The sequence below is a fragment of the Prosopis cineraria genome, unplaced genomic scaffold, assembly GCF_029017545.1.
Source record: "Prosopis cineraria cultivar Desert tree isolate PC_DT_omini unplaced genomic scaffold, ASM2901754v1 PC12, whole genome shotgun sequence".
Taxonomy (NCBI): Eukaryota; Viridiplantae; Streptophyta; class Magnoliopsida; order Fabales; family Fabaceae; genus Prosopis; species Prosopis cineraria.
Window position 1 is genome coordinate 14184853 of NW_026555343.1, and position 20842 is coordinate 14205694.

At 32.6% G+C, this 20842-nt stretch overlaps 1 pseudogene; it reads left to right on the plus strand.

The window, feature by feature from the left end:
• LOC129289139 (very-long-chain aldehyde decarbonylase CER1-like) overlaps positions 1–19621 on the plus strand; it is a 43036-nt pseudogene extending 23415 nt beyond the window's left edge.
• The last annotated feature ends 1221 nt before the right edge of the window (positions 19622–20842 follow it).

The following is a 20842-nucleotide window of genomic DNA, read 5'->3' on the forward strand; positions in this document are numbered from 1 at the left end:
TAATCATATGTAAAATAAATCTTGTTAAAATTTGAAAATTATTTGAGATAATCATAAAATGCATCCTACTACAATTTTATAATTATTTCAAATAATTATCATATAAGAATGGGCTTATTTGAAGGTTATTTTAAATAACTATCATATATGACGGGCTTTATTTGATGTTTATTCAAAAAATAAGCCCCCTCATATATGATATATGTTTGAAATCACTGTCAAATAGGCCCCCTACATATATGGAATAACCATCAAACAAGCCCATGCTTATATGACAATTAAATAACCATCAAATAAAGGATATTCCTATAAATGATGGCTCTATATATGACGGTTAATAAATGATGCACACAAATATGTAACGAATTTTGCAAGTGTACGGGTGATAAAAATAGCACGTGATAAATTAAGGTCGATCTCATAGAGAATCAAGTTAATTAGTAATTAGACAATAAATTTTTCATTTTCATTTAAGTCAAGCAAAACAAAATTTGGATTTAATATTGCAAAATAAGAAATTAAAATTAAATGAATGCACTAAAATTAAAATTCCAACAACCACAAATAGTCAAGGCAACTTAAGGTGGCTAATCCCTTATTCAATTCATAAAGCATGTAATTACTTAAATAAATTTACTTAATATTAGTTTGTTAATCTAGAGTATTAATAGGAATAATTATTTTTGATTAATTATACTCCTCTCTTGAATTAATATGCTATTCCTAACACAATTACCCAAGAGGCAAAAAATGCAAAAATCCACGCTAATGTGATTATATGGATCCAATAGCTATATTCCTATCCTATTGGTAAATTAGAATAAATTCTAATCTCACATTACTTAATCTAGTAGTCTAATTTAGGTTTTCCTCTTCCAAGGCAAAACCTAAACTCTTAAATTCACAATCAATAGTGATCAAGCATTAAGTAGGCAAATAAGCACAAGATTAGGTAAACAGAACTAATATTAAGCTTAAATAAATGGTTCAAACATGCTCTAATCCAAGAATCAGTTCATAGCCAGCCTAGATTAAGAGAAAATTAGCCACACATGGCTTCCATGATAGTAAAATTAGCAATACATACAACAAAGTAAAGAGAATGAGGATAAGAAAAGTTTAATTGGAGCAATCTTGAGTAAAACCCTTGACTTTCTACTAAAATTAAACTTCTCCAACCCTTCTTTGGCTCCTTTTGCTCTTCCTGGACGTTTTGCAACTACTGGAGGTGAAGAATGCACAAAAATGAGGTGTCTAAGCCCTAAAAGGTGAAGAATGCATTTTACTAAAATCATGCTTGTAGTAAAACGCGTTTTCGCTGCAATGAACATGACCTGTTCAAATTTTCTTTTTAATTTCATTCTTTCAACTTGGGCTCCGAAATTTTCTTCTTTGGGCGCTTAAATTGGGCCTCCCTACATGTATGCATAAAACCTAGAATTGATACTAGAAAATGTCCATTAACTTCTAACACATTTTTAAGCCCATTTTCACATACATTCATCCACTTAATCATATTTTTACTAAAAAAATTCAAATAAATAACTTCCAATTACATTAAAAATATCAATAAATTTAATAAAATATTAGAAGTCATCAAACCCCCACACTTGAATGTTTTCTTGTTCTCAAGCACAAGAAAATAACTATATAAAAATGGCAAAAGAAAATGTGAATATTTCAAGGTCAAATGCAATTCAAACTTTTAAGAACTCAATTTAATTAGAAATCTTTCCTCCCTTCCAAAAATAATAATAGCAAGGCACTTAATTAAGCAAAGATAAATTTCAATAGATTATTTCTTACCAGTCAAGTGTTTACACTCTACGCTTAAGGTGTCTAAGGGTTATGTTTCACTATATTCCATGTATTGTAATCCATCTACTATATGCTTGTTTCTCATCTTAATCTCCACTAAATTATGTCATTGCATACACAAATCAAAATGACTTTTGAAAGGTTGTAATATTCTGGGTAGGATAATGAAATGAAATTATTCAATGAGTCAAAATTACATACTCTAATTAGTGCTAAGCATATTAAATGAGGATCAAGCAACTACAACTATTTACAAGAGTTATCAATGAAGATCAACAATTTTTTTACTTGATTTTTTTTTGTCTTGTTCATCATTTTCTTGTTTTAATTTTCAATATTCTTTTCTCTTCTTTCTTCATCTTCTCTTCTTTTGTTTTCTCTTTCTTTTTTTTTTTTCCTTTTGAAACACTTATGAAACCCTAACTAAATTCGAAGTCCTTCATTTTCTTTTATGGATGTAACACTTAGCAATAACCAAAGTAGTGAATGGGAATAAAAACGGATGAAAAGTGAAAAAATTTTAACAAAAGGCTTATAATGATTTTTTTTAATAATAAGGCCAAGGCTCAAATGGGTGAAACAAAGAATTTATATGAAAAAGAGATGGATATTTGGCTATACGAGCTAAGAAAATGAATGCTTAAATCATTTTTGTGTATGCAAATGGCTATTACAAGTCTCAATAAATATTCAAAACAAGTTCTAGAGATAGAATCATAATAAATGTACTCCTTTTAAAGGAAATGAATATTTAGGCTCAAAATTCTCACAAGCTTTTTGAATAAACTATAGTCAATTTACCAAACTTAATCCATTACCTATTTACTAAAATTCTAGGAAGGAAGGACAGACTTCTAATCAAATTTAATTCTCTCAAAGTTCAAACCAATCCAACCTTAGCCACATTCACCAAAAAGACATCAAAACAATTGACTAAAATCAAAATGTTTATGAGATTTTCAAAATTTTTAAAAAAAATTAATCATTTTTTCAAACTATGTACAAATATATACAACCAACTCCTAAAACAAAACAAAGTCAAGGACAAGCAAAATAACAAATATAAAAGCAAGTACGCCCTCCCCCATAGTTGAATTAAACATTGTCCCCAATGTTTAAAGATAGAAAACAAACAAGGAGAGAGAGGGACACTAAAACTTTCTTGACCAATAGACGTGGCAAGTTGGCAGATAGAAAGACTTTGACAGAGAGATGAGAGTAACATATCCTTAAGAGAATAGGTACCTGCTAATCACATCAAAATAGGAAAGTGGATAAGTTAGAAATAAAGAAGTTAGTTACAGACTATTGAGTAAAGAGTTATCAGATATCAGTTACAAACCAAAAAATAAATGAAACAATCACAAAGATAGCAAAATAACTAAAAAGAACTAAAAGCAAAAGAAATAAAGGTACTAATCAAAAAGACACAAATTAAGTAGAGTGGAAGCTCAATTCCATGGTAAGTTCAACCTGAGAGGGATCCATGGATGGAATAAGAGAAGGTGCCATATATTAACCAAGCATGTCATGACCCGGTATGTGTAAATGTTGCATGATGAGGTGTAGATGTTCTTCTAACCTCTTGACGGCATCTGCTAATGACTCCAATTTTTACCTAGCCCACACATTAAAAGGAGGAGAATGAATAGGGGTGGGTTGATTGACTTCTTTCCCTTATTCTACTGGAGACTCCTTTACCCAAGATGACTTGGCATGCATTTTGTGGTACTTGATAAGCTGACGGGTTTCTATTAGTTTGCATCATCAATAATAGGAACCTTGGCAGCAAGAAGTAACTCATTAATCAAATAAGGGAAGGCAAGTGCCCTTTTAGTCTTGATATTGATACACAGCTTCATAGAGTCATAGATAATAGCAGCTAGATTAACTGATTTTCTCTCCATTATGTAAAGGATGAGGAATGAGCGATCCTTGTTCATTTCTAATGCATTTGATGTAAGCATGACATTGTGAGCCACAAAATGAAACCAGAATGTCCTTTACCATGTGAGTGTACCCCTCAATAGGCCTCTCTGATAAAATCTAACAGATTCAAAACATAAATGCTTGGCCACTACATCCCAATCAGGTGTAAAAGTGTTCATTTTGTATTGGCGATAAAGACAGTTAGTAATAAAAGGGAAGCCATAATAGTTTTGAATAACCTCAGCAGTAATGATGACTTCTTCGTTGCGCACCCAGTAAGTGTCATTGTGACAATAAAATACATTAGCATAAAATTTCCTAACTAGAGCAAGGATATAATATTGGAATTTTTTATTTGTCAAATGCACCATCCATCCCCTTCGCACCATAGTTTGAAAGGCAGTTTTGGAGCATAAAATTGCACAATAACAATCAGAAATAAAATTCTTGGAGTCCACAAGAGAAAGAAATCTATCTTGGTATGCGTGATTTATGAATTTCTCATTGTTGAATAGTTGCTTTGACTTCTTAGCAGTTTTTTTTGAATAGAAGAAGAAGGGGTAGTCTTGCATTTAGCTATACTCTTATGACCCATTCCTAAAACATAAACAAAAGAGAAGACACCATAAGTTACAGTACTCAGCCACCACAACAGTAATCACATGCGAAAAATTAAATAAAGGTAATCAAGTGAAAACAAGAGTCATGCCAACATGTGAAAGTGGGTAAGTCAAAATAAGGGTCCTACTCAAACCATGAGAATAGCATGTCATCCATCAATAGAAGACAAAGTAAGAACAACCAACTTTCAATCATAAGCAAACAAAAAATCAAGTTGTAGGACTCAGTGTCAAAAAGTGGTAAAGTCAAATTAAAGAATATTGAACAAAACCATTTTTTCCTCAGTGGTACAAACAAAGCACCTAATCATCATCCAGAAATCTAAAGCAATATCACAGTATCCAAAGCATCTAACCATGAAAAATAAACAATCCAATCTAACGATTCAATTTATATCAATAATAGGGAGCAAGTGTATTTCAACAGATAATTACTCAGATGCGAAATGCCACCAAGCAGTAATAATTACAGAGGAAGTGCATACAACTCTTACAAATATACATTCGAAACACATAAGCCAACAATGAATGGTAGAGCATCCAAAATTTTAAACCATAAATTTTTAACTACAGCTGGATCATTCTAAGCTCAGAGCATAAAGTCAACAACATCAATTCCAACCATCAATACCCAGTTTAACTCTGACAGGCTATTTGAAGCATATACATCCCATACTAGACACAATGTGTGGGAAAGACGTACTTGGAGCTCGACCGGAAACAGTGGGAAAGAAAGGGGATCCAGCAGGCACATGTTTAAGAATGAAATGTCAAATGATGATTGACGCAAATGAAACAAGAGCACGTGATGACTATGAATGGCTGGGTGAGTGGAATAAAATAAAATAAAAGGCAAAATAGCAACAAGCCGAGACGGTGGTGAGCGTACTGATGTGGAAGAGAAATGAACACCGTGATTGACAAGGTAGAAAAATATGCAGAGCTCAATGGATGGAGAAAAAAAAAAAAAAAAAAAGAAAGGTGCATTGAGGCACGGTTGAGATAGTGATTGACGAAGGTTGAAAATGGCTGAATGGAGTGAGAGCTGCAGCAAGGAGGAGCTAAAAATAGTGAAGAAAGTTTCTGACAGTGCTAAACAAAGCAAGGTGAGGGTGGAAGAGAGTGGAGACACGGCTGAGATGAGGGAACACGACGAGGAGGGACTGTGACTCAATGAAGAAAGGGGAGATGATGAACAGGGTTGGGGCTGATGAAATGACAGAGGTGAAAACAACGATAGGTGAGAGAAGCCGTACACGATGAGCATGATGAAGCAAAGAAACGAGAAGCTGTACACGGCTAGAGGTGGAGAGGGGTCGGTGCTGCAAATGGAGGTACGATGGAGGTACGAATAGCTGGCGCCGCACGTGGTGGACAAGGAGGAGGTGGCAGCTGAGAACAGCTGGGCAAGAAGGACTGAGCTTTGCGGCTGAAGGAAAGGATGAACGAAGGTGAAAGAGAGGTCAAACTGTTTAAAAAAAAATTATTTATTTAAATTTATATATATATATATATATATAAAAGAAACAGAACTTGCACTTCTGTGTTTGTTTTACAGGATGGAATTTTTTTAAGTGCAATTAAAATAAAATAATTAGTATAAATATATAAATATATTTTTTGAATTTTTTTTGGTAAATTAAAATATAATAAACTAAAATAAACTAAAATAATATATATTTTTTTTATAAAATATTTTTATTCAAAATAAAATATTTTGTAGTAATTAAAATAGAATAATATTTTAGTAAAATATTTTTTAATAATTATTTTTTTCAACAAATATTTACAAATTTATTCTTATTAAACTAAAAAAATGAAGATTTTTTTTAACACAACTAAAGATTTTGTTCTAGTGAAGCAAAGCTTCGCTCTAGTGAAGATGCTCTCTGTAAGTTGATTGAATATTTCATAGAATAGTCTTTCGTTCTAGCAAAGCAAAGTTTCGTTTCAGTAAAGATGCTCTCTAGAATTTTGGATGAAAAGTCACAGAAGCATCTACCGCTAGAGCGAAATGAGATTTTACTACAGTATAGGTGCTCTTTGGAATTTTTAACAAGAACATAGGGACATCTACCACTAGAGCGAAATGAAATTTTGTTACAATGAAGGTGTCCTCTGAAATTTTTGACAAGAACACAGAGAGACCCTTTGCTAGGGTCAAATTCTCTTTCATGAGCCAAACAATATAAAGAATAAAAATACTCAAAATTTAAGAAAAATACGTACATGAAGTAAAAACTCAAAAACAAAAAAGTAAAAAACACCTCTTAATCAACACAACCATTATACCAAACCTGCTTCCACACCTCCTAACATTTAATTAATAGCTTTCAATCCAAAAATTCATCAACACAAGATCTTGAACCAATATAATCACATAAATATCATCAATTAAGCACAAGGATAGAATACTTTCCCAAAATATTATTGGCTTGTTCTTTGATTCTAAGACTCAACTTTGAGCTTCTAAATTCTTTAAGAACTCTGCAATCCTACAAACACACCAAAATAAAAGAAGCACGAACCAAAAATAAAGAAAACAAACAAACCAAAAACACAAGTAGAGAGAAAATAATCTTGGGTTGCCTCCCAAAAAGTTGGTTTATAGTCCTCAGCCAGACTCCCTTAGATCATCAAGGTGGATCAACCAAGTGAACAACAGACTTCAATTGCTCCATGTCGCCTCCCCAGTAATGCTTAAGTCTTTGTTCGTTAACTTTAGAAGATCTACCTATTCTTTCGTCAAGAACCTCAATTGCTCTATGTGGTGCTATAGAAAGAACTTGAAAGGACTGGACCATCAAGATTTCAACTTTGCAGGGAATAACCTTAATCTTAAGCTAAAAAGAAGGACCAATTGTCCTGGTTTAAAAGTCTGATGCAAGATATGTTGATCATGCCATCTCTTAGTCCTCTCCTTATAAAGTCTAGCACTTTTAAAAGCATGGAGTTTAAACTCTTCTAACTCATTCAATTTCATTATCCTTGATGTACTAGCTTGCTTAGGGTCCATATTCATTTATTTAATTGTCCACTAAGATTTATGCTCCAATTCAATGGGCAAGTGACATGCCTTCCTAAAAACCAAATGGTATGGTGACGTCCTAATCGGAGTTCAAAAGGCTGTGCAGTAAGCCTATAAAGTGTCATCAAGCTTGTTTGACCAATCTTTTCTAGTAGAACCCATTGTCTTCTGAAGTATTAGTTTGATCTCTCTATTATTCAGCTCACAGAGTCTATTGGTTTGTGGGTGATAAGCAAGGGATATCAATGATGGACTCCATACTTTAACAAGAGAGCTTTGAATTGCTTGTTATTGAAGTGCATACCCTCATTAGTGATAATAGATCGAGGAATACTAAATCTTGTAAAGATGTTCTTCTTTAAAAATTGGATCACAGTATTACCATCATTTTCTTGACATGCTATAACCCTTACCCACTTACTCACATACTCTACAACAACAAGTATGCATTAATTTCCTCTAAAAGAAGGAAACAGCCCCATGAAATCCATACACTCAATATCAAACAATTCCACTTTTAAAATCCCATAATGAGGCATCTCATAAGAAATGTTCCTTGTCCTTTGACATCTATCACACTTGGTGACAAATTGCTGAGCATCTTTAAACAAAGAAGGCCAATAAAAATAAGACTCAAGTACTTTAGATGCAGTCCTTTGTCCCCCATAATGCCTCCTATATGCATACTCATGCCATGCATGTAAAATGGCTTCTTGGTCTATTTCAGGAACACATTTTCTAATGATAAGATCATCACATCTTTTAAACAAAAATGCTTGATCCCAAATATAAAAGTTAATATCATGTAAAAATTTCTTCTTTTAAAAAGGCTTTAAATTAGGAGGTAACACTCTACTCACAAGGTAATTCACAATATCCACATACTATGGTAAATCACAAGTACCAGTAACAAATAATTGCTCATCAAGAAAATTTTCAGCAATCAACAAGTCATCATGACAATAAAAAACATGAACAAGTCTAGACAAATGATCAGCAACCTGATTTTTAGTTTCTTTCCTATCACAATTTTCATGTCAAACTCTTGCAACAATAAAACCCATCCAATAAGCCTGGGTTTAGATTCTTTCTTATTCAAAAAATATCTAATAACAGCATGATCAGTATCAACTATAACCTTAGCACCCATCAGATAAACTCTAAACTTTTCAAAAGCAAAAACAATAGCAAGCATTTCTTTTTTAGTAGTTGAGAAATTTACTTATGCACTAGCTAATGTTTTGCTTGTATAGTAGATAGGATAACAAATCTTTTCACACCTTTGTCCAAGCATTGCTCCAACAGCAAAGTCACTTGCATCACGCATGACCTAAAAAGGTAGTCACTAATCAGGAGCAACAATAATATGGGCAGATATTAATCTACTCTTCAACTCTTCAAAGGCCTTTATACACTCTTCATTAAAATTGAAAGGAGTATCTTTTCCAAGTAGTTGAGATAAATACTTTGAAATTTTAGAGAAGTCCTTGATGAATCGACGATAAAAGCTAGGATGTCCTAAGAAACTTCTCGCAACCTTCACATTAGTAGGCAGTGGCAACTGCTCAATGATTGAAGTCTTAGCCCGATCAACCTCAAGACCCTTCTTCGAGACTATGACCCAATACCTTCAGTTACCATAAAATGGCATTTTTTCCAATTATGCATAAGGTTAGTCTCCTCACATCTTTTCAAGACTCTTGCCAAGTTGGACAAGCACTGTTCAAATGATTCTCCAAAAATAGAAAAATCATCTATAAACACCTTCATAATCTCTTCAATTATAGCAAAGAAGATGCTCATCATGCACCTTCAGAAAGTGGCGGGTGCATTGTAAAGACCGAATGGCATCCTTCTAAAGGCAAATGTGCCATAAGGACAAGTAAAAGTAGTTTTCTCTTAGTCCTTAAGAGCTATAGCAATCTAATTATAGCCTGAATAACCATCTAAGAAGTAAAAGAACTCCTTACTAGCTAGTCTATCTAAAATTTGATCAACGAATGGAAGAGGAAAATGATCTTTCTTTGTGGCATCATTTAACTTCCTATAATACATGCAAATATGCCATCCAGTAACTGTTTGAGTTTGAATTAACTCATTTTTCTTATTGGTAATTACTACCATTCCTCCTTTCTTAGGAACACATTGCATTAAGCTAACCTATGCACTATCAAATGGGATAGATTATCCCAGTATCTAGCCATTTAATAATTTCCTTTTTTACAAGTTCTTTCATTAAAGGATTTAATAATTTCGAGACTATGACCCAATACCTTCAGTTACCATAAAATGGCATTTTTTCCAATTATGCATAAGGTTAGTCTCCTCACATCTTTTCAAGACTCTTGCCAAGTTGGACAAGCACTGTTCAAATGATTCTCCAAAAATAGAAAAATCATCTATAAACACCTTCATAATCTCTTCAATTATAACAAAGAAGATGCTCATCATGCACCTTCAGAAAGTGGCGGGTGCATTGTAAAGACCGAATGGCATCCTTCTAAAGGCAAATGTGCCATAAGGACAAGTAAAAGTAGTTTTCTCTTAGTCCTTAAGAGCTATAGCAATCTAATTATAGCCTGAATAACCATCTAAGAAGTAAAAGAACTCCTTACTAGCTAGTCTATCTAAAATTTGATCAACGAATGGAAGAGGAAAATGATCTTTCTTTGTGGCATCATTTAACTTCCTATAATACATGCAAATATGCCATCCAGTAACTGTTTGAGTTTGAATTAACTCATTTTTCTTATTGGTAATTACTACCATTCCTCCTTTCTTAGGAACACATTGCATTAAGCTAACCTATGCACTATCAAATGGGATAGATTATCCCAGTATCTAGCCATTTAATAATTTCCTTTTTTACAAGTTCTTTCATTAAAGGATTAAACCTTCTCTGATTTTGAACAAATTTCTTATGGTCATCTTCTAATAAAATTTCATGCATCATAATAGAAAAATTGATACCTTTAATGTCTGCAATTTTCCATCCCAAAGCTTGCTTGTGATCTTGAAGAACTTTAAGTAACCTTTGCTTTTGATCATCAGACAAAGCAGAAGAAATGATAATAGGCAATGTCTCAGATTCACCTAAATAAGCATAAGTAAGGTGTGGTGGTAAGGATTTAAGCTCCAAAGGTGGTGCTTGTTCAATTGAAGGCTTCAAAGAAGGAGCTTGCCTAGATTCCAACTCTAGAGATTTAAATACTCTTCTTGAATTGAGAAACTGAGGAGTTGCTTGAAGTAATTTCTTGCATTCAACAATATCATCATTTCCAACCACATCATCTCCTAATAATATAGCATGTAATGAGTCTTTCACAACAAAGTACTTTAAAATCTCTTGAACTACCTTATCTAGAATTTTCACTCTAGAATAAATTTCAGATTCCCTAGGATACTTCATTTCATTATGCATGTTGAAGCTAACTTTTTCATTATTTACTTTAAGTTTGATCTCTCCTCTCTCAACATCAATGAGAGCTCATGCTATAACTAAAAATGGTCTACCTATAATGAGTAGGAGATTTCTATCTTCATTACAATCCAAGACGATAAAATCAATAAGATAAATTTATCAACCTTGACCAACACATCCTCAATTTTATCTTTAGAAAATGCCAAACTTTTATCAGCTAATTGAAGAGTTACTAAAGTGGGACTAGTATCACCAAGTTGCAATTTTCTAAACACTAAAAATGGCATCAATTGATACTTGAGCCTAAATCACATGATGCCTCACCTTGAAATTTATCTCTAATCACATAAGGAATTGAGAAACTACTTGGATCATGGCATTTTGGAGGTAATTTGTTCAATAGAATGGCACTGCACTCTTCAGTAAGCACAACTATTTCACATTCACTCAACCTCCTCTTTTTACTTAACATCTCCTTTAAGAATTTAGCATACTAAGGCATTTGTTCCAAAGCTTTAATGAGAGGTATGTTGTGCAATTGCTTGAAGCTTCCCAAGAATTTCTTGTATTGCTCCTCTAATGCCTTCTTTTGAAATCTTTGAGGGAATGGTAATGGTGGCACCTAAGAAAGATGATCACTAGTCGGTTCCTTCTTCTTAAATGTTGTCACTGCCTCCTTTTGAAACTCCTTCTCAATGTCATCTTCAACAATCACGACTTTAGCTTTAGTAGGTATAGAATATACCTCTTTCTCAATTTGATCAACTCCTGGCTTAGGTGTAGACTCAGATGTAAGAGGGGAAATTTTAGATAATTGCTTTCCACTCCTTATGGTAATTGCTTTGCAATCCTTATTTCCTTCCTCACGAGGTTTAGGCATAGTATTTCTTGGCAATCCACTTGAGATATTATATTCAAGGTAATAGCTATTTGACTCATTTGCACTTCAAGGTTCTTGATAGATGAATCTACTCTAGCTATGATAACTCTGATAAAATAAATTAATATATATACATATATGTATATATGATAATTTGTTTTAAGTATGTTTATATTAAATCTTGAGACAATTATGCTAATAGAGGAAGCTGATGTAGTGGTAGTTGGGATGGATTAGTTCCACTTGGTCTCAAGTTTGAATCCAAACAAGCCTATGGGGAATTCATTTTTTTCCTTTGCTGATTTACCTTGTGAAATTACCAAACTATCCTTATTATAATAATATATTTTTAAACTCTTTCTTCATTCTTTGACAATGATTCTAAAGCAAAAGGGAGAGAGAGAGTCAGTGGAGAGAGTGAGAGGGATCTTAGGTCCAGGAATTTTGCTTCCTCTGTCTCCAGCGGTCATTGGCGTTGGTGACTACAAAGGTTCTGTCTGCCATTGCCAATTAGTTGAGTGTGAGTATGTGGCTTCCTTCTTCCCTGCCGTGATGTCGTCTAGTGTGCATGCAAGCTTTGAACTGCAACTTGCTCCCTCCTCTATTCTTGGTACTATAAAAGAGCATACTGAAGCTTCTCCTTCCTCCTCCTTTGAATCATTGCTGTCTTCTTTTCAATTTGAGCTGCTACTGTCACCGAAAACTCCACTATGGGAGATGTTTATTGACTGGTTGTTCTCCCCTGTTTTCATGTCATTCTCCCTTATCTTGCTATCTATGAACTGTGTGAACATTTCAAGTTTCCTCATTGTTTTTCTTTCATCTGTCTCAAATGGCTGTGAGTTCGTCAGAAGTCTCTTGCTCTTCTCGTGCTGTAGAAGTGTAGCAGACCTCCTCTCTTCTTCTTTCTTTCAACTCATGATATAGGGTTATGTCCCATCTTGCTTCCCTGTTTAGTCTTGGTTGGGTAGAGGTGAGGAGTTTCAATCTTTTTTTATTATGGTCAATTTAGCAGTGCTTGTGAGAGTAAGTTTCTGCTACTGCTATGTGTGCATGAGATTTTAGAAGGTCAGTGTGTTTTGTTGAGGTTGTGTGGGAGGAATAGTTTTTTGTTGTTTTGGTTCTACCACTACTGTGCTGTGTAATTAGAAAACAGATAGATTAACTTAAATGAGCTTGAAACCCATTTAAACTTAGTAATGATATATGTATATACGTGATTTGAGGATTTAAGTTTAGGAAAAAAAAAACTATCTCCCCTGTTAACCATATGTACATGTGTAAGGAAGGAGATGTTGTTGTAGCCAAGTGTGCTATTTGAAAATAATTAGAATATCAATGTTGTAGGGTTTAAGGATGTTGAAATCTAGAAAGAAAGACTAATCTTAGCTTGATAATTATGCCCATAAAGTATTTAATAACATGCTTGGTGGGAGAAATATGTTGGTATGGGAGCTATTGGATTATGAATGAAATGTTTTGACTAAAACAAATTGGTATTAGGGATATTAGTAATAAAGATTGGATCAACTATAAGAATGATATTGGTTTTGGAATTTTAAATGATGATGGTTGATTTTGAATTGTGTTCGAAAAAAATTATTTAATTATATCCTTATAGAGTGTGTGGAAGAACGGGACCCTGACAAGGATTAGAGGAAAGATACTTTCAAAAATCTTGAGCTTCAATGTGTAAGTGAATAGCATCCCCTTTAATTTATTTTTATTTATATTTTTATTTTTCATAAACTTTCATTGAGATATTTCACTCTTATAAATTACATTAGTTTTGAAACTTTGAAATATCGATGCTGGATAGTTAAAGGATGATATATGCACATATTTCCTTAAGGAATATCTTTCAAAGATTTATGAAGTTATTTGGTTTATTAAACTCTTGAAGTCCTTGGTTATTTAGATAATGCAAGCTTGTACATTATTTATGGAAGACTATTTTCAACAAGTCTTAAATTGAAATTTAAAATGATTCATGTGAGTTTGATATTGAAAATGCATATTTTATTTCAAAAATAATTATTCTTCTCACATGTTTGAAATGCAATTTTTGAGAGGATTTTAAACAGAACACTATTGTTGATAGCAGTTCTATTAGCCCCGTAGCACGTTGGGGTTAAACACTAGCTAGTTTTTCTTGTGAGCTTTATTCTCACATTTGGTATTCGTCGGCTTTATATCCACATTTGATTCCATAGCCTAAATTGCGTTTGGTTATCGTTACTCTCGTGGACTGTGTGTTCATGTTTGCTTCATGGCTTTGGCTACATTTGGTCACTTGCCCTTGTAGACTGTGTGTTCACATTTGTTTTCATGGCATAAGCCACATTTGGTTATTTACTCTCATGGACTGTGTGTCCACATTTGTAACCTGTTTTGTTGAATTCCCAAAAGATTTAAAATGTTGATTAATATGTGTTTTTGAAATTTACATGATTTTGGCTAGAAATTTTACTACTTTGAGTTATATGTGAGTAAATTATTTTCTTTAAGCATGATAACATAAATTGTTTTCAATTTACTCTTATTTTACAATTATGGTTATGACTTACAGGCTTATAAATTTTTGTGGGATTCTTTTTGATTAGTTGACACCATTATTAGAGTTTGTTGATTTAAATTTTAAGAGTTTTACCATGGGAATGCTATTCCCTGAAAAAATTATTTTGGCCTCAAATTTGTTAGCTGACGCTGATCCCTCCATCAACCTTTAAAGGGCAAAATAGCTACAGTGGGTGAAAATTTTTGATTGGTACTGTTACTTTTAATATAAACATATAATTTATATGTCTTTTTGATTTAAAAGAAAGATTATATGCTCTACATAGGTTGTTGATAGACCTTATTTTTGGTTTGTACATTAGTTGTTGGCCCTCTACATAGGTTGTTGATAGAACTTATTTTGGTTTGTACATTGGTTGTTGGCTGGAAGGAGCTACGCTCCTGATTTATACTGTTATCTGTAAATAAAATTATTGTAGAATTTTCGAGAGATCCTAGTACAGGGGAGGTTCTGTCGAAATTTCTACATAAACGTTGAAGTCTTCTTATGATAAGTAATATAAAAAATTGTTATAAATTCTATATAATTTGATTATTTTAATTTTTTTTTAAAAATGAATAAATTGAATTTTTTTTCATATTAAGACTTACGGGAATGCAGGATGTCATTTGCGCCCGTGCCAGTCACCCTCTATTTTTGGGGCATGACACTAGCATTTATGGCAGCTTGTTTTTTATTGTTCTTAATTTGAGATTCTGCCAACTTTGCCATTAATTCTTCCAAGTTAACTATTGACTCTTGAGTTGGCATAACTTGCTTTCTAACTTGTGAGAAACCAGGAGGATTAGTTGGCCTTATACTTGAAGTAGATGGTTGGTTAAGAAATGTACCACTCTTTTAAGAAAAATTAGGGTGATTTCACCATGCAGGGTTGTAAGTATTTGAGTAAGGATTTCCTTATCCCTTTTGAAAATTCCTTACATAATTCATTGCCTCAACTTGTATAAACATAAGACATTGGTCAGGCATATGCACATCCCCACAATGATCACCAATAATAGGAGTCAATTACATAGAATTGACATTCATCACATTATTTTTCCTTACTTAACTCTCTAACAAATCAAACATCTTATTGAGAGCAGACAAGATAGCGGCCAACTAAGTAGAAAGTTTTCATTGGTGCTTTATTTTTGAGGAACTAGTTGTCTATCATCCCCTCTATATGAATGACTCTCTGATAAAGTATTTAAGACTTGCACAACTTCATCAATAGGCCTTTGATCATAACTTGCATTTAGAATTAAAGTTAATATAGAATTAGTTTGAGGATTCAATCTTGTGCAGAAATTTTGAACAATGGCACAATCATCCATCCCATGACTTGGGCATGCTCTCATCATTTGCTTATACCTTTCCCATGTAGTATATAAGTGCTCACTCAGTAGTTGCGTGAAATTGATCAAATCACGCCTAGCATCAATAATCTTGTGTTTGGAATGAAGCGAGTTCAAAATTTCACTTCCAGATCATCCCAATTGCTAATAGACCTTTCTGGTAGATTGAGTATCTACTCTCTGGCTTTTCCTTTAATAGAGATTGGAAATAATCGAAGCCTTAAAACATTCTTTGGTACTCCATTTTGCTTAAAGGAATTGCATGCATCCAAGAAAGACATGATGTGATAATTAGCATCTTGATGTAGAGCACTACTATATAGACTAGCAATTTGAATCATAGTAACCATCAGTGGCTTGATCTCAAAATTGTTAGCTTGAAATTCTAGCACTATAATGTTAGGTTGAATACTCTTTATGGTTTGCCCAACAAAATTATGAATTGACTGGTTGTGATTTTCATTAGCCATCTTTGTAACTACAGTTTCTTTATCCTTGTGAGATGAATTCAAAGGTGGTGTTGCATCTAAGAGCTCTTGGATACTCTTCGTTCTTGTAGGTATCTTTTTAACCATAGCTCTATGTGGCATAAAGTATAGTCTTGCAAGCTCAAAAGAGAAAGATCAAGAATCTAGTTATGCAACTCACAAATAAAATAAAATAAAATGCTTAATCAAAAACTACTAAAGGTCCTTTAATGCTAATCACCAATTGCCTTAATTCCCTGACAACAGTACCAAAAACTTGATGCACACAAATATGTAATGAATTTAATAAGTGTACGGGTCGTAAAAATAGTACGTGATAAATTAAGGTCCATCCCACAAAGAATCAAGTTAATTAGTAATTAGGCAATAAACTCTCCATTTTCATTTAATTCAAGCAAAATAAAATTGGGATTTGATATTGCAAAATAAGAAATTAAAATTATATGAATGCATTAAAATTAAAATTTCAACAACCACAAATAGTCAAGCCAACCTATGGTTGCTAATCCCTTCTTCAATTCATAAAGCATGTAATTACCTAAATAATTCACTTAATATTAATTTGTTAATGTAGAGTATTAATAGGAATAATTATCTTTTGATTAATTACACTCCTCTCTTGAATTAATGTGCTATTCCTAACACAATTACCTAAGAGGAAAATGCAAAAATCCACTCTAATGTGATTATATGGGTCCAATAGCTATATTCCTATCCTATTGGCAAACTAGAATAAATTCTAATCCTACATTACTTAATCTAATAGTCTAATTCAGATTTTCCTCTTCTAAGGCAAAACCTAAACCCCCAAATTCATACTCAATGGTGATCAATCATTAAGTAGACAGATAAGCATAAGGTTAAGTAAATAAAAACTAATATTAAGCTCAAATAAATGGTTCAAACATGCTCTAATCCAAGAATTAGTTCATATCTACCCTCGATCAAGAGAAAATCCACCACATATGGCTTCCATGACAGCAAAATCAGCAATATATATAGCAAAGTGAAGAGAAGAAGGAGAATAAAAGCTTAATTAGAGCAATCTTAAGAGAAACCCTTGATTTTCCACTAAACCCAAACTTCTCCAACCCTTCTTTGGCTCTTTTAGCTCTTTTTAGATGTTCTGTAACTATTGGAGGTGAAGAATGCACAAAAATGATGTGCCCAAGCCCTAAAAGTTTGCTGACAATCAAAACAGTGCATTTTACTAAAATCACGCTTCACTGCAATGAAACATGTTTTCACTGCATCGAACATGAACTATTCATATTTTCTTTTTAAATTTAATTCCTTCAACTTGGGCTTCAAACTTTTCTTCTTCGGCCCCTAAATTGGGCCTCCCTACATGCATAAAGTCTAGAATTAATGTTAGATATAGTCCACTAACTTCTAACACATTTACAAACCCATTTTCACACATATTCATACACTTAATCATATTTTTGCTAACAAAATTTAAATAAATGACTTTCAATTACATTATAAACACCAATAAATTTAATAAAATATTTGAAATCATCAATAACCATCATTTATGGAGTAAAATAACCATCAAATATTCTCTTTTTTTTGTAGTGGTCAATGTGTTTTAAAAATAAAAAAATATTCTAAAATGTTTCCAAACACAATTTTGAAAACATTTAAGTCTAGAATACTTAACTAAGCAATTTTTTTTATTTTTTTGTTTATAAAAAAATTGAAAACAGAAATCAAGTAGGCCAATATATAATTTCAAGTCTCCATACATGGTTTTTGTGTGAAATAGTAACTTTAGAAATTTTACCAAACAAAAGTTGATCATTTTCCTCCAAATCCAAATGCAAGATCAGTTTTTTTTGCTATGTCATAACAGCTGTGGATTAGTTTTTTGGTCATTAACATATTGAATAATTATTTATCACTTTGCTATATATTCTTTTTTTTTCCTCATATGTTGAGTAAGGCATAGTTAATTTAAGAAATCATGGCCACAGGTTTCATTCATTGCACCACCCTAAATTCAGGATATATTACTCCCTTTTCATGCCATTATATGATTGCATTTATGGCACAGTCGATGAATCCATGGATGATACTTATGAAACATCATTGAAGAGATCAAGAGATTCTTCAGACGTGGTTCACTTAACTCATTTTATAATGCCAGATTCCATCTATCATCTTCCATTAGGGTTTGCTTCCTTAGCCTTCAACTCTCAAACACCAAATTAGTACCTTAGTTTGATGTAGCCCCTTACAATTGTTTGAAGCTAATGGCTTGGAGCATTGGTAATCATACCTTTATATCAAAAAGTAATTATTTCAAAAAACTACTCAATTTGCAATCATGGGTCGTACCACGATTCATAAAAGAAGTGAGAATTTTTGGCTTAGTTCAACATAAACATTGTTGTAACTTATGTTATAGTTTATCATCACTACAACGTTCTTCTTTTGTATTATAGATACAATATCTCTTAAAAAAGGCACAACAAAAGATTGAACAAGATAATTGAAGAGGCAATTCTTGAGGCTGACTTATTTGGTGTTAAAATGCTTAGTCTAGAGCTTCTAAATTAGGTTAGTTCACACCATTTCATTCCCTATCTATTTCTTTTGGCTAAAATATACTTTTGGACCTCTAACTTTATATAAGATTTCAATTTAGTTCCTTAATTTTATAAATTATATTATCAGTCCTTTAACTCTAACACCATTAGTTTCAAATGGTTATTGTTTGTGTTAATCATTATTATTTTTTTAAAAAATTAAATGTATTATGATAACATTTGAGAATGTTTTGTCAATATTTAAAATTTCAATGTTAAAATTGTTTGTCATGAAACTAATGGTGTTAGGATTATAAGATTGAAAGGACATTTTATAAAACTAAGGGACTAAGATGAATTTTATTTTATATTAAAGGACTAAAAGTATATTTTAGCCATCTTTTTTAAATTGAAATGTTAAAGCTGGTTGTGTGGGTCCATGTAGAAAGAAGAGCTGAATGCTCTTTAGAAGCATTTTGGCTGCAGCTTATAGTTTCTTGGTTATGGCCAATGTGCTATTGTAACAAGCTCTAGTTTTGATTGAGGCCGAAGGTGTGTTGGTTTAGGCTTAGTGCTCTATGTCTCTTGTTGGTTGAGGCCGAAAAAGCTTCAACTAAGGCTTAATTCTCCTATTAACTAAGATAAAAATTATACACAATTGAGATGAAAATTTTATCTTTTAAATGCAAGTATAAGATATGCACATTTTCCTATTATATATATGTATCAAAAGTATGAACAATTTTAACAAAAAAACATATGTCATTGTAGGAAAACGCATTGAGATGGCATAAATTTCTATAAGTTATTAGCCATCTTTTTTAAATTGAAATATTGAAGGCTATTGTATAGTTAGAAACAGAAAGAAGAGCTGACTATATATGGCCAAATTTATATTCAAAAGATTCCTCAACTAAAAGTAAAGATTGTAGATGGAATTAGCTTAGCTACTACTACAGTTTTGAACATCATTCTCAAAAGGACATATTAAGTTCTTCTACAAGGAAACTTTGATAAGGTTTCTTTTGCTCTAGCCAATTATTTATGAAACAAATGTTCAGGCAAGCTAATACATACAATTCCTTGTCCTTAATACTATTTAGTTGACTAGTTTACAAAAATTAGAATGAGTTTCACTTGTCTCCTAGTCTCAAGGTCTTGGTCTCATTAAGTGAATGCAAGATATTATATTCCTTTGAAAAGGCTAGCACCTAAATCTTAAGACAACTATGCCCAACAATTTTATTGGAGATATTATGTTTGATCTTATATTTGTTGGTTAAAATTGAAACGGAATAATAGCAATGAATGAAAGAGAAGAAACGTGCATTTATTGCAACACCACCATTATGAGGAGAGCATGCCTAAGATGCTAGTATGAACCTAATGGCATAGTAGCAGTAGCAATGTAGGTTCCATTGATTTGGCACTGAAGTGGTTTACTAGATTGAATTCGCCATCTTTTGATAGTTCTATGGAGGTGAAGGTTGTAGAAAGATGGATTGATAGGTTGGACACTATATTCTTATTTATGTCTTGCAACTTTGAGTAAGGAGTACTTCTAGATACATTTATGTTTGAAGATGTAGTGGAACAGTAGTTAGAGAGCATAAAGTTCATTAATGAGTCAGTACCAAGATAGAAGAAGAATTTATTGCCAAGTTTAATGAATTATCTAAGTACTCCTAGTATTTGAGGAGGTGTGACGATGATGAGTGGAAGGCCATAATAGAGGTGGATTGTACACCTATCAAAATAGTACTAGTTCTAACCCTAACATAATATAGAGTCAACCTTAGGTCATCTCCTTAATTAGTGTCTTAATTCAAAAGTGGGGTTACTAAGTGAACAAATTACCTAAATGATGAGAGTTTAGACTATACCAAGCTATCTAGAAACTAATGTAAACTAAACTAAATGAAATAGATGACATACCTTATGTCAATCATGGAGATTCATAGGGATTTAATGTTAGAGATCTCATTACCCACAAAAGTGATTAACTAAGGTTCCTTTCCTTACTAAATTAAGTTCCATTTAGATTTAATTAAACCCAGTTGGATTATCTAGTTAACCTAACTCAATTCCCTAGATTAAGGTGAATTAAGTTACAGCTAACTACCTAGATTAGTTTTCCTTATGTGCATTCCCTCAATATAGCCATGGCCAAGCATGATAAAATCATGAAATCATCACAAGATTATGTAATAAC